Source organism: Nilaparvata lugens, chromosome 1, assembly GCF_014356525.2.
Source record: "Nilaparvata lugens isolate BPH chromosome 1, ASM1435652v1, whole genome shotgun sequence".
NCBI lineage: Eukaryota > Metazoa > Arthropoda > Insecta > Hemiptera > Delphacidae > Nilaparvata > Nilaparvata lugens.
Window position 1 is genome coordinate 69,002,197 of NC_052504.1, and position 13,262 is coordinate 69,015,458.

Consider the following 13,262-nt stretch of genomic DNA (forward strand, 5'->3'; position numbering starts at 1 on the left):
CTCTTCAACAACTACTACTCTTGGTCCGACTTTCTTCTGTTCAATTTTATCGTCTTCCACTCTCACTCTCTCCTTCTTTTTGTTTATCGTCATCTTCTTATCGAAAGGCCGCAAAAACAATGGGATTATTGGCCGATTTTGATAGCTGAATTTCAGTAACACGAGCGAACCAATACTCTCTCGGTGACCTGAGTGCGCCAACCTGCACTGAATTACACTTTTGTAATCGAAGAAAACGATGAATATCGAATTACTAATTATATTTGGACACCGTCTTCGTGCGCACCTATTGTAAGCTACTTATTCATCTAATTGAAAGACCTGATTGTTGTTTCAAAGGATTTTCACAAATAAAATGCGCTTCCATCAAGAGGATATTTTGTAGAAATACGTTGGCGTGAGTACCTCCTTTAACAATGTATAGCTTGAGATATGAAGAGTTTGTTATTGTTATAAAGAATACGTCAATTGTTTCAAAAATACAGTAAAAGGGTTTTCGAAAACGATCTCGGGCTCATTGTGAAGAATTTTCTTTTGTTGAATTTATTGCTTGGAGATAATGAGTGAAATTTTCATTAGAATGTTTTCAAGAGTTGAAGTTAAATTCTATTACAGAAAACTATTTACGAATTTTCTATTATGTATATAAACTTAGGTATTGCCTTATATGTTTCCTAATAGAATTATGTATAAATTGAACCGTTCTAGTTGAGCTATTGGTTGGGTTAGAATACTTCAGGAAACTTGATTTCCCATGTATTTATATCCTCTTTGTTTGAATAGAACGAAGCCAAGTTGAGAAAACATTAGTAGAGTCATAGTTGTAATAGATAAGAGAAATGCATGTTTCACTACAATAGCATAATACTTTCGATAATTATATTATTTAATATGCTCAATACGAAAATAAAAACATGTGCCACGTCTGAAAACAATAGTACAGTGTTTGGAACCATGTTTGTCAATTTTTCGAATTGTTTTGAATCTCGAATGAACGTGGGTTTTAATGACTTGAGTAATATAATCTTTCATGTCCAAATTAATGTTTCAAGTTCGGATTGGATTTTTCCTTGCCACATCATTCTATATTGGATTTGTACTGCACACTTTTATAACCATGTTCACTTTGATTGTCAACTAATCTTCAATTAAGTCTTCAAGGCCGATTTCCTCCTTGGGTGAACAATAACAGGATACTTGCAAATTTATCAGGTCCCTGGGTCTCATGAAAAAATAACAATCCCTACTCCTCTTTTGAAAGGCATCGGCTGAAATTAAAAAATAAGTACATTGTTTACCCAGCTTTTCAGCCGATGTTCCACCATAGAAGTCAAGGATAGATGCAGTGAAAAAAGGTCAGCTACAAGCTCCTGAATGGTGTCCCGGAAGGAAGCGTGACTTGAATCAAGTACAGCGGACTTGAACAGAGAAGCGGACAAAGTCGCAGGTGAGTGGGTTGAGCGTTGGACAATTGTCGCCACAATAAAAGTGAATAATAATTTTCAAGTGGTGAGATACGGACTTAGCACGAAGCTCAAATTAAGTTGTCGTCGAGGGGACTTCGGCGGCCTCAGGACTACAATGGACATGGGTCACTTTAATCCCGGGATTACGACGACGCCTGGACATTGCCTCTTCCTGATTCCTCTTTTCCCTTCACGTGGGAGGGAAATATCTGCCTTCCCCTTCTGTTCTATGAAGAGGATATCTGCCTCTTACCTGATGCTTGCAAATTAATTTCTCGCCTCGTTTTGTGAGACTCTATCGCTGCTCAGCCATGATCGTGTCATCCTCTGTTGTCTGTTGCTCACTCACGTCTTGTACTATGAAAATTAAGCTTGTCATCACATTAGCATGCCAACGGTCCACTTCTGTCTACTTATCTTATGCACAATTTCTTGAGTCCGATCTTTTCGGGATTTTATATAGTCTAGTCCCATACCTATTCTATCTACGAAGAGCACAACTTCCAGTAATCTCTTCAATTCTTATATTATTCCAATATTCACTTTGAAATTAAGTATTGGTACAAAGCTATTTAGTGAAAGAAAGTTCAGTGTTTCTATTCAGTCTGTGTATATTTTGTAACACATTTGAATATTGTGTATTGAACTTGACTTACATCACTCCATTGTTTGAAAAAAAACTATCTTAAGTATTTTCTCAAGTCGTTCCGTATTTTTAATTTATGCAATGTTGTAGTAGTGAGACTATTCTAAAACCATCCGATCACTCACCGAATACTGAAATTAAAATCAAAGTACAAAATGAGAAAAAATTGAATGAAAATTATTAGGAGGTAGTGATTGAGGAAAATGAGAAGGACATTGAGTTGATGGACAAACAGCGTTAGAATGAGAAGAAAAATCATTTCTTTGAAGAAAAGCAACTATAACAGAAGTGATAGCTGGAGGGGTAGCCTAGAGTAAAAATCATAAACAAATAAGATGATAGTAGTGAATATGAAGAAAAACGATGGAGTAGAATGTGAAGAATGGAGAAATACAATCGAAAAAGAAGAAGAAACAGGCCTAACCATAGTAGTGTTTGGAGGCATAGGTGCTCTAGCAGGTAACAGGAGCAGGAGATGTGCATAATTTAGAGCAATCATCCATCGTGGCCTGCTGGAGCCTACTGCTTTACACCCACCCACACTAATTTCCAGTCACAATGTTACAAATCGACCGTGTAGTGATAGTTTTCGCTTTGCTCTCCGGACCGGACCCCGCGTGAAGAGACGGTAACGCAAGGTGTTTCCCCTTTCTCCCCTCCCACCATCCAGCTTCCAGATTGATATCAAGGCTAAACCGATTTGGTCGCCGCCGCCGAGAAATAGGTTACAGACGGCCGCGGACGTAAAACATTTCTAATAAAAAACGACACAACTGAACAGACGACAACGAAACAAAACCGAAAAGAAGAGAGAAAAAAGAAAACGCTATCGTTCATTCAGCTTCCCAAGTACCTGAACGAAGAACAAAAAGAAGAAGGCTACTATTGGCCAGAAAAATAGTGATCGCTACCGAAACATCATCCACTCAATCCGTCTCTCTCACTCTCACACTATTCATCATTAACTGTCTCTTTCTCTACATCCTCCAAACTTTTTAACTCTTTCTACACTTCAATCTCCACCTTCCTTCTCACTCTTCTCTGATGTCGTTCGATCTTCGTTTCGTCTCTGCTCCTGTCTTTCTCACCTTTTTATTCTATTCATCTTCTGCTTTGCTGAACGAATCGCTGGCTGTCAGCAGTGAGCTGAATGAAATTCTTCTAGCAGCAAATCTGAAAGAACACATCACTTGTGACGTAACGGTGTCTGTGTTACTTCATGTTTTTCGTTTTCTTTCTCTCCTCTTCCGTTTTCCCCTCTTTCATTGCTACTCATCTTTATAACATTCTGATTTTGAAGGGTTTTAGTTTTGTTTTGTTTGATATTTCTCTCACAAACTCATTGATCTTGAGATTCATATCATCTCAAATTTTAGGTAGTCCATCAATTTTTCTCTTTTCGATTTTGTTCGCATCTACTATGTATGTGGCAGAACCGCTTTCCCCACCCCTCTCTTTTTTGTCTCTTCAATTTTCCCGCACACGTTCCATTTTGTTTTTACTCATTCATATCGTATGCAATCAAAAATGTCATATTTAAAATATAGTGAATACAAACTACTGAATTCGCTCCCAATAAAATAAGTTGACCAATCAATTAATTAATTTCTTTCCCTATCTTACTCCCTCCTACTTCCGTCTCTCTATCTGCATAATCATTCCTTCTATATTATTCATACTCCTCCTATCAATAATGAATATATTATAAAATAAATATCCTTCCACCTATCAATATTCAATTTTTCGAGTTTCCCTAGGTTTCAATATCTCTTTTCGATTTCGAAGTGTCTCGTTTTCATTCACTCTGCCTTTTTTCCTCTATATTGTTCTCAACTCAAATGTTCAGCTGTTCTATTCCTGGTAGCTTTTACCGTGAACTATTATTATTGTATTATATAATACATTTTCATTTTTTGAATTTATGATTTCATTTTTACTCCTCTTTTAGCAATCAGTTACTCATATCTTGACCCAATGAAATAGACATAACAACTGAATACCGAAAGTACGATAATTACAATCATTGACCAGTCTTTAATAACAATGTAGAACTCAATAGAAGCCAATGACCAAATCTGAATTGGTCCCCGAAATTTGGCTTGTCCAACTAGTAATTATTAAGGAACACAAAAGTCAGCTACTTTTGTTCATGTAAAATTACTCAGTGACTTTATTGATTGTAGGTGGACTTTTTGACCTCTGAAACAGATACGTCGCTAATGAACTCAATGTACTTGCTCCATCTATGAATAATCCATTAGAAGTGTATCACAGTCCAAAATGAGAACTCGCCACGTAATAATTACCGTACAAATCATAAATGACAACAGTTTATGTGCCTACTAGAACAAACGATTACCTCTTTAAATTATTCAGTAATATTTTAGCCTACCGGGTAATTGGTGTTTTTGTTTCAAGGCATTATGTTACTAAATTTGTCCAGGTCGATTGGAATGGTTAGATATTGATTGAGTATTCAAGAAAATTTGTTACTAAATACAGTGCAACGTTTCTCATAGTTCCATGTGGTTGTGTACTTTTGATGCAGGTCATTTCTCACGGCCTTCTGCAAAGGACTAATTACTGTAAAATTATGATCTAACATTAATAAATATGATATATCAAATCATTTTTTGGATCATATAATTTCCACAACTTCTTCTCAAGATGAGTAAAATTATTATTGGATAGATCAAATCAAGATTGAATGAGCTTCCAGGACACCATTGAAAAGCAAGACAGCCCCGAAAAAGCAGAATCTTGCTACATATTTCTTGATTATATTTTATTACAGAAGAATTGAATCAAATAAATCAAAACAGGACAAACATTGTGCTTAAACTGGTGTTGTGTTGTGGAACCCACCTTTCACTGATTCCTCCCATTTTTTCATTATCATTCATCCAATTATAAAGAGTACCTACATCAAGAGTTCGTTTCAGAAACCAGATTCATCTCTGAAACAATCCCAGCAACAACTCCAATGCAACACGCACTTCAAAGGATTATATGTTTGTAAATTACTCTTCCAATACCAAAACTTTCAAATTTCTTTGCGCCAGAAATAATTCATCTTCATTCCTTTCGTCCAACATCTTGCATATTTTTCCTTCTCATTGTTCTTCAGATTTTCATCTTTCAGCTCACCCATTATTCTCCTGCTAGGAGAAACCAGAGTTTTCTTCGTTTTGTACTTTTCTATCTTCCACCTTCCTTCTTGCTTTCTTGTTTTTCACCCAGTCTTTTGGCAGTACCGCCATTAACAAATGCACCTGACACACACTGACAAATAATGATCGATAATTTTCCACTGGAAAGAGAGGTACGCAAGAGAGCATGTCCAATGTTTGTAATGTACCAGAGAGCGTTCTTCGACGGCTTTGCTTTGCTTCTTCAGCTGTGGTTTTTTATATATTCTGATTCAATGGATTGCCAAAAAACAATTTTAAGTTGGTTGTGCCTGAATAGTTATCTCGTTCTTGTAGCCTTTGATTAAGTGATTGTTATTTCTTGATGTGGACCAATATTTTTTTGCAAGAATGTGGTCAATTTATGTCTGTACCAGACAATTTTACAAGCACTAAAACTGGGAATCAACCTGAATTTCAAACGCAAAGCTCTTTTAGATTTTTTAAAAATGGATTCAATCTACACTTCGATCGATACTATTTAAAACAAACTCCATAAACACACTCAATAGTTGTCTCCACAAGAAAACAATTTATTATCAAATACAGTAGAATCTTGGTAATAAGATAAAATAATGTTTCGAAAAGTAATGTTTTCCTAGCCGAGGACTACTCTCACATGCCCAGGGCTCATATAGATAATATGAGAATAGATGTGCCTTTATGAAATGAATCTTATTTGATATGATATAATGATATATAGTGTGTTATTCGTGTGTTATGGTCGCGTGGAATGAAACAATTTTTTTTTCAAAAAGTATTAGTATTTGATTGTTATTGGATTTGTTCGAAAAATAATGTTTTCCTAGCTGAGGATCATTTTCACATGCCCAGGGCTCATATAGATAATATGAGAATAGATGTGCCTTTATGAAATGAATCTTATTTGATATGATATAATGATATATAGTGTGTTATTCATGTATTATGGTCGCGTGAAATGAAACAATATTTTTTTTCAAAAAGTATTAGTATTTGATTGTTATTGGATTAATAACTCTTCAATATTCCCGGTGATTATCCAAATATAGTCATGAAATTTCATCAAGAATCTTTTGTGTGCTTCAATCATTCCATAAAATAATCGTTTCTCAGACTCCTTTGCCAAGCATCCATGCACATTTGCTCAGTACATAAATCACGGCATGGGATAAACGAAATTCCAGCAGACCTTCGATCCAAGGCTGATTTCGGCCGAACAACGAAAGTCCGAATGATTATTATAATATGAGGAGCCAGAGCTATTCCTTTCATATACGTGGACATGATTTCGACAATTGGACTCATACGTGGCTGCCTCGCTCCTAACAGCCCAGCATTTTCTGGCTCCATGATTATTTTATCATAGCGCGCGCACAAACCGCAAAAATTAATCTCACTTGGAAAGGGCCATGAATCGGAGAAAGAATATTTGTGCTCATCCTAACCCCAATAAGCGTCTCTATCGTCATTACAAAAGCATTCGACTGAATAAATATACGTTGAGACTTGATGCTACATCATCTACGTTACGAGAAGCATTATCCAATTGCAGAAGGCTATTAGTGTGCTTGTTCCCAAAATAAGATGTGGTATATTATGAATCATGAGGTATATGATCAACTTCAGTTACCCACATGCAGAAACGGGACTTTTCAACAGGATAGATAATCATATTGTTTTTTGGTTTTTCAATCCTGATAGGAGAGGAATATGAATATACTCGTTCCTCTCAAGGAAGTTGGAAAGCATAAGCGGTGAACGAACAATTAACTCGACAGTGAATTTATTCGAGAGTATGGATGAAACTATCTGTTTGTTTTGTGAGTCAATCTTCACTCCCGCATTTATAACCGATACTGCCGCTTTTCATTTTCATTTCATCCTCAATAGTTTTATCTTTTTCATCTAATATTTCTATCAATGACACCTGGCTGAGACCTGTCTTGTTTACTAGACAATATTTTCCATACAAGACTTGAGAATCTGGACAACAATAAACTAATAGAAGCAGACGGACAGTTCAAAAATAGTATCACATAGTAATTTCAATATGACTAGTGATTCTTATATTATAGAGAATACAGAGCCTAACCATGAAGAGATTGAGTAAATTGGTGTTCCTATTATAGCTCAATAAAAATGTCAAGCTTATTCAATATTTCTCAAATTTCCAACTGATTACTGGAGTAAGTTTTTTGAAATAATTTCTTATATCAAAATTTATAATTCAAACCTCCTTGTAATTATTTTGGAATGAAAATACTTGTTTGTGTTTGAATGCGATTCAAATGAATATTGTTCGTTTTTCTTCTGTTGCAGGTAAGAAGAATGATTGAAAATGTAGGATTCCATAGCCCAAATCTCGAGAATTGAGTTCACGTGCACTGGGCTTCTCGTTAGAAGTTGAATTACAGTCAGCTTTGGTCTGGACCGCTTCCAACAAGTAGGTATTTGAATTTCGTGAAAAATAAGCATCTCAGGACATAGCTGATACGTAAATTTCATGGGTGGGAGTTGGCACGGTGAGCAATACAGTTTCTATGATTTGTGATATCTAGGTTTTGCTCATACAACAAGTCCACAGTCCACTCTCCAACAGTTGAATACCATTCTAATCTGAGTATTTTATTAATAATTCATTCATATCAGATTCAGATGTTTTGTCTGTCACCAACATAGGTGAATGATATTGCGTAAACTCTTATCATAAGGAAGGGATTCATAATGTGGTATCGGAAACAAAAATACTTTTTTCTCAAAGAAGGTTGTTCTCAAAAAACTTTAGATTCTGCTGGAAAAAGGTTACGAACTACTTCTTGTTCATATTTATGTGATATAAATATAGATAATCTGATTAATCTTATCATCTTTATCATTACAATGGTTAAAATCTCACAAATTTCACCAGGTACTGGTTTTTTTCTCAAAGTTACAATAATTATATACTATTTATTGCTCTACTACTTGAGCATTAGGAAGTACTGTTATTTAAACTTAATTTATGAATGTCATGCATATTGAGAAATATATATGAATGTCTGAGGATGAACAGTAAACTTTGGAAATAGTATAAATAATAAAATTTGTGTTCTTACATAGAGTGACAATCTATAGGAGGTATTAGATAAATATAAGCGAAAATTTTCGTGTATTGTAAGCCCAATTTTCAAAACAGTAAACCTTTTTTTAGAGATTTACAGTAAGGTAATAGCACATGGGTTGAAGAATTTAAGGGCCAAATCTTCCGAATAACAGTTTCAGAACGTATACCGTACTTAAAAACGAAGATTTCTCGATGAGATTTGTAGATGTTCTCTTACAAAATATTATAGGATTGCATCAAGTCCCTAGGGATATTCTCAAAAGTACCTGTATAAAAAAACTGGATTTTAGGAGAAAAAAATCAACAACTAATAAATTCCAAATAACATGACAGTTTGCAAAGAATGTTCCCAACGTGAAACGTGGTATGAAATAAGGCTCAGTCTCGAAGATTCTCGCTCAAGTTTCCTCAATCGTAATACAGAGAGAGGACTGAGTACTAAGCAGAACGTTGATTACAAAAAAGACACACAGCAACTTGAAAATATGTAACTTTTTACATTGTTTGTTGCTATGCAAAAGTCCAAAGAGTAAAACTGGTGCGCTGAGAACACCTCCAACTTTCAAACTTGTCTGATATTCGTCGTTGCGGAGGATGTCAGCTCCGGGCTGCTTCACATTTTTCCTTCTCTGCTATTTCAAGACGACTCCTCTGTTCCTTGATCACAATTTACATCGCAAATAAACTTGCAATGACACTGAGATATCATCTTCAGCTGCTAGAAACTTTTTAATTTATATTTGCCACAGATTGTATTCGCTACAGGTTACGCAGTCGTTGATACTCAGAGTACATCTTATTTATCTATACTTACTATATATTTTCTCATGTGTATAGATAGAGGATCATTCTTGGGAAATACTATTTATTATCTAACTTTACTCTGTGATGAACTCCTTCATGAGTCTCGTTGTATTGAAATGTAACTAAGAATGGCTTGATAAATCCATCACTTCACCAGTACTGTGAACAATGCTCATTATCCATATCCATTGGAGCTCACATTGGGGAACGTTTTGGTTTAGTGGTCACGCCGATAAGTTATCGATAAGATAAGTTAAGTTCCATGCTACTGCTACTCCCTTTGTAAGGGTGACCACTATAGAGCCAAACTCCTCTATACACCATTTATGAGTTCAATAATCGCTTCCCGGTGGTTCGGAACCCAACTGAAGCTTTAGGCGTCTATAGTTCATGTAAGCATCATCCTGAAAAAAAAATGGTGAATACGTGCTGAAGATTCGGTGATTAAAAATACTCTCCTCGATTAAAATTCTTCTGTTGAAACAGAATATTATAAGAAACTTGACTATTTTGCAGCTGTTCCACTAATTTCCCACGTATCCTATTATTTTTATTAAGGGAGCAATTTCTGTATATCTGTTTATATTTTTAAATTTTTATATCTGGTTATTTATGTTCAACGGATCTCGAAAACGGCTCCAACGATTTTCACGAAATTTGGAACATAGTTCTATACATATTTTCTATACATGGATTGATTCCATCATGAAAGACACTTGACATTATTTATGATATAAAAATTCGATTGCAGTAGGTCTCATCCCCGCGAAAACTAGCTGAAGGACATAAAAAGGATAACAATTATTCATCCTTGGAAAAACAGATGACAATTTCGCCGTCTGTCGAAACAGAAGATGCGTGTGTGGGAGAGAGACAGAATTATTTCCAGCTGTGTAATCAATCAGCGAGAAATTTTAAGCGACTTGATTAAAATAATCTGATTTGTTGACATGTCATTCTGAACTGGAGTATATCATAATTTTCAAAGTTATTCATTATTTGACAATTTTAAGTAATTAGTGAGTGTTATTTTGTTATTCAATTTGGTCTGTGAATAATCTAAATTATAACTCATTTGTTTTTAAATGTTTGGATTGAAAATTGAACCTGAATTCAAGTGTATGGAACATAGTCTACTTTCTGGACTATTTATTGTGTATAAATCAAAATTCGGGGAAGAAACAGTTTTGGGCTGTGCCTGTTCGTCCTTCCCCAATCATCATAAAGAATTGTGTTCTGTTTATCAATAGTTTATAAATAAATAACGAGCAAAGCTCGGTGCCCCGATATTGTTCTACTCAAGTTAAACTCACATATCCCAGAATCTATTAGAATTGAGTATTTCAAACAAAACTAAAAGTCGATTCATCATCAAAAATTATAAAATAATTTTCCACTATAATAGTCATAGGGTGTTCCATGAGGATGGAGCATTGAACTTCGTATATTCATTAGTATACATTTTATAGAAAATTTCTATATTATCTAAGTGATATTTTCAAATAATTGTTGTCATGTTTTTCGATTGAGACGATGAATTAAGTCAATGAATAACTTCTATACAAGGATTGATTCCATCATGAAAGACACTTTACATTATTCCTAGCATTCCTAATCCTCTGATAACTTATGATGATAGTTTATCATAAACTCTTATAAAACTTGTCATGACCTTTTATTCAAGTCGAATGATTCAATGACTTGGTAACCTACAACTTCATGATTTGACATAGAATCAATTGAACTATTATAATTGAAGGAGAGTCATATAATGTTAATTAAGTTAATGGAATGGAGAAAGTTTTCACATCACTCTTCCCAATTGTTATTAAATTCTTTATTCTATTGAGAAATGAATGAACTAGCTGATATTCTGTCAAGTTTGTCTCTGGTCTGAACGATTTGAATACTTTTTTCTATATAAATGTACTGTAACTGTACTGTATTATTTGTAAATTGTTAGAATAAATTGATTTGATTTGATATGATAATTCCTTCATGGCTACACATAGACGAATCTTACGTTTCAAAATTAATAAATAAACCAGGTAGAGCTTGTATTACAAAAGCTTATCATTTCCTCCCCACTCACCTACCTTGAAATTTAATCTTGTTTCATATTCGATAAGAGACGCTATACATTGGAATGAATAAGCTGTTTTTCTTCGATTAGACAAGAGGTTATCTTGAACGTGTACTGTCCAGCATATGCAGGGGTTGATGAACTAACTTGTATTAGACGGTAGACTAGTTAGTGATTCGGAGTTGATTGGAGCAGTTTGATTTTGTATCACTCCAATCATACATTAGTCGACATACTGTGAATAGTGAATAGTGTTATTCAATTGTATATCAATACTACGGAACCCCATCAATCCTATTTGCCGCTGAAATACTATATCCAAGGTAAGTCTAGATAGTTTCAGGCTACTAGAATTATAATAATCTTAATATACACATCTGGTGTGGGTTTTTTTCTATATTCTCAAACTATTTATTAAGAAAATGTGGTTTGAATGTGTTTGAAATATGTTTTCATAGTATTGCAACTTAAATTTCGCTGCTACTAAATAGACCATAGATTGCAACCAGTCGATTTTTTTATACGAGAAAACATCTTCCACACGTGAATACAAATATTTGAATCTACATTTTGATGAGAATGAATACCACAAATGTTCCACGATATTGTTCATACGACTGGTGAAGTTATCCAATTTTAAAATCTATTCAATTGTTATCTGCTAGCTTGATCAGCAGTGAATTAGTTATATTTTGAATTGATAAATGACTGTTTTGGAATTGGAAACTTTGTGAGAATCAAACCTGTTGAATTTTGTCAAAATGTATTGAATCAGTTATGATTAGTGAGCGGAGAAACGGTAAAGCTGCGTTTACACCAAAGCTATTAACAAAATGTCCTCATAGATTCTATTAGATTGAACATAACTTATCATACACATGATGAACATATGTGTTTATCAAGTTCCGTTGAAACTAATAGAATCAATCTATGAGGATTAGGTTATTAACATTTTGTTAATAACTTTGGTGTAAACACAGCTTAAAAGTTAATAATGAACCAAGAGTCATGATTGATGAAAGCTATTTGGCCGTACTTATAAGTAGCAATTCGTATAGCTCTGCAAGAAGTAGTGGGCCTATGTGTTTTTGGTGAAACTTCCAAATTGTGTAACACGTATAAGATCGTATTAGAAATATATTATTCTTCATTCCAATTCAGAAGTTACATCAATTAGAGTATCTATAATTTGGTAGTGCTGTAGTAATGAAATCAATAAAGTTCAGAACACCAAAACATCAACATTATTTCTCTTCTATATAACCACAGACGAAGTTATATTGTTTTATTGTGATTACTGACAACAATATCATCAATAAATAATTGATAATAATAACAGAACTTTGATAGTCTCCAGAGTATTTTATTATCTAGCTCAACCTATCGATTTATGTGAAAACAAAGAACTAGGAAACAGTCAGTACATGTATGATTGAGAGACAACAACATATTTTTACTTATATTTTTGAATAATTAATTAGTCAGATGGGCAATTTCTGAGCAAAATATAACGATGACACGGAATTGTCACACCTCTTTGTCTGAAAATATATACAATTTGACGTGCAATCGCCTCTACACAGCTATAATTTGCAGCTATAATGAAAGCCTTAATACCGCGCTGAATACCACCTTCTATCGTAACGGGTGATTATGTTTTATTAATTCAGGAAGCTCTTGTGGAATTGGTGGGCAAATTAGACCCTACCAATCGTATTCAAATGTTATAGAACTTGCCACATACATTATTCTGAAAAGCTTTTACGATAGACTGTTTAATTCAATTTACTTTTTATGTGTTACGAACTAGAAAAGCTTGCATGTGGTCTTAATTGGGAGTTCGAGCATATTTGACTTTCCCAATCCTTGTGTATTATTTCTTCTCGAACTTGTCAAAAAGAAGACTACATAATAAATTCAAATGTAGCAAATGAATTCGATAAACTGGAATAATAAATTCTTGTTCGAAGATATCCAGTATTTCTATGAT

At 34.2% G+C, this 13,262-nt stretch overlaps 1 protein-coding gene across 8 annotated transcripts in view; it reads left to right on the top strand.

Moving 5' to 3' along the window:
* The window catches only part of LOC111063162 (protein jim lovell), a 144,085-nt gene that overhangs the window by 58,595 nt on the left and 72,228 nt on the right, over window positions 1-13,262 (top strand). For 2 of the 8 annotated variants that reach the window (XM_039441264.1, XM_039441271.1), the window contains exon 1: window positions 11,365-11,595. The exons of 2 other annotated variants lie outside the window; for them this stretch is intronic. The gene's annotated coding sequence lies outside the window, so the exon portion shown is untranslated. Of the gene's footprint in view, window positions 1-7,641; window positions 7,726-11,364; window positions 11,596-13,262 lie in introns of those variants that run through there. 4 more of the 8 variants (XM_039441230.1, XM_039441253.1, XM_039441293.1 and 1 more) reach the window with 3 other exon arrangements.